Below are 2,460 nucleotides of genomic sequence, written 5' to 3'. Positions count from 1 at the left end.
TTGTCTGAGTGGCTTTTGGCAAATCACAAGACATCATGAAAGCTTGGTTTTCTCTTCTATAAATGAGAATGGGTGTTGTCCATAACAGCCTTGGAAGGACACTAGAGGACTAGATTAAATACAATAATATGCAAGAGAGTGTGGTAGAAATTAAAAAGCATCATGTGGCTGTGTCATTCTTATTATTAGGTGGAATAACATAAACTCCCTAATCTGATCCCCATCTGAAAGGGGTTTTGTTTTTTTTCATTCTCCACCGTGTCTCCTGCGTGTGCTTTCTGGAAGCATGCCATGCCCAATGGCTGAAGATGCATCACAATGAACAGATAATTGCAGTGTCCAGCTTTGTGTTTTTTCCTGGCTCCCATAATGAACCAGCCTGTTAATTTCCATCCAAAGGAAGCAGACTGATTATTTTTATCAGATCTTGTTCTGTCACATTCATTAATTGTAAGTTCCAAAGGAAAACTTTTCTATTTAAGCCAAGATCTGCATCTTATTGATTAGCATGAGCTTCTTCAGGCACCTACCATGTGGTGTGCTCCCCAAGAGACAGGCTTGTAGCTATGGTAACTGAAGCCTCGTCCAGACCCACGGTGTGGCTAAGGCAGGGGCAGTGCTGACTCTGTTGATTTCTCTCTTCTTCACTGTAGTTCTGAATCCCCTGGGGATGTTGGTGGGATTACTGAGAGCTAATGCCCTTGACTCTCAGCTATGTCTTTTGTCCTTTTGATAGCCTGCATGCCTGCTAAGTTGCTTCAGTTGTGTCTGACTCTTTGCGACTCTATGGACTGTAGCCCACCAGGCTCCTCTGTCCATGGGATTCTCCAGGCAAGAATACTGGAGTGGGTTGCCATTTCCTCCTCCAGGGGATCTTCCCGATGCATGGATCGAACCTGGGTCTCCTGCGTCTCCTGCATTGGCAGGTGGGTTCTTTACCACTAATGCCACTTGGGAAGCCCCTTTTTAATAGCATTAGATGTCAAATGAAAGAAAAGAGTACACCGAGAATTGCATGTTTTAATATCCTTGTGCCCAAATGATCTCCAGCACTGAGCACAATACCCACACCTAGCAAGAATCAGGATTCAGTTATTCGTGGGTCAAAAAACATTGATTGAGGGGACTTCCCTGGTGGTCCAGTGGCTAAGACTCTGCACTCCCAATGCAGGGGGCCCAGGTTCAATCCCTGCTCAGAGAACTAGATCCCACATTCTGCAACTGAGAGCTCACATGCCGCAATGAAGATTGAAGATTTCATGAGCTGCAACTAAGACCTGGCGCAGCCAAGTAAGGAACAATAAATAAATATTTTAAAAACCATGTGTTGAATGAATGGCTTTTAGATGAGTGCAAAGGCATTGATGACATTCACCTCTACCAAACCTGTTTCCAGGTTCGGTTCTGTACTGGTACTGCTTCTGCACCAGTAGTAGAAATACACTTTGGTTTCTCAGGAAGAGTGGTTGTGGTGATCTGTCTCCCTCTCGCTTGCCCAGTCCTTCTTGAGAACTGGGAGGATCTGCCAAAAGGCTGGCAGGGGTCAGGGCTGAACCCACACTGTGGCGAGATTTGAACTTGAACTCGATGTTATTTGATCAGCCTTTATTAGGTATTCTAACCATGTGCCAGGCATATGCTAAGTGCCGGAAAAACAGAAATAAATGGGACGTGGCCTCTGTCTGTGGTTCATGATTCAATAGGGAACACAGATGTGGAGTGATGACTGTGAGGAGCTCGGTCAGGGTGACAGAGCGCTGTGGGAATGTGCCTGCCGGGCCCGTCTCCACACCCCTTCCTTTGCACCTGCTAGTACCATGCAGAAGATGCTACCACCTTTTTCACTTGGATGATTCCCCAGCTGACCTTCCAAATCCAATTCCAAGATCATCTTCTCTTGAAAGCTTTCCTATAGTCTACCGTCAAATCTGTTTTCCCAGAACCCTACGTTAAATTGTTGGTTTGCTCGTCCAGTTCACCATTTTTTGACTCTAGGCTATGTTTAGCACCGTGCTTAGCACAAAATTAATTGGGCCCTTGAGGACTGACTAATCTGATTCACACAAAGCAAACTCGCAGGGATCTAACTTATTAAACAGGGAGTCATTTTCCTCATCTCCTGGGGGTGGGGAGGACAGGAAGCAGGGAGCAGAGGAGAAGGATACAACTTTACAAGCCCCGTTGTGGGGCTCCCCTACTGTCTGAAGCACACCTCTGTTCCATGGTAGAAGCATGGGTGCCTTCTTCCACCCGGACTCTGGGAACCCCGAGGGCAAGGGCAGGGGCTTGATGAGGATGGAAAGAAGGGAACAGGGATCCTCCTGGCGGCTTATTGGTATGGGAGTTAATTTTATGTCAATGTGGCTAGGCTACAGTACCCAGTTGTAGGGTCAAACACCAGTCTAGATGTTCCTGTGAAGACATTTTTCAGATATGATGAACATTTATATCTGTAAACTT

The 2,460-nt window shown here is 46.1% G+C and overlaps 1 non-coding gene across 1 annotated transcript; it reads left to right on the top strand.

Moving 5' to 3' along the window:
• Nucleotides 1-1,128: 1,128 nt before the first annotated feature.
• On the top strand, nt 1,129-1,201 carry TRNAG-CCC (transfer RNA glycine (anticodon CCC)). The gene has a single exon. It is a non-coding gene; the product is annotated as a tRNA-Gly (tRNA).
• Nucleotides 1,202-2,460: the final 1,259 nt, after the last annotated feature.

Source organism: Giraffa tippelskirchi, chromosome 4 (assembly GCF_054371585.1).
Source record: "Giraffa tippelskirchi isolate mGirTip1 chromosome 4, T2T-mGirTip1v1.2.pri, whole genome shotgun sequence".
In the NCBI taxonomy this organism is placed as follows: Eukaryota; Metazoa; Chordata; class Mammalia; order Artiodactyla; family Giraffidae; genus Giraffa; species Giraffa tippelskirchi.
The sequence above is the reverse complement of the archived record's forward strand: the minus strand, read 5'-3'. Positions and strand labels throughout refer to the sequence as shown.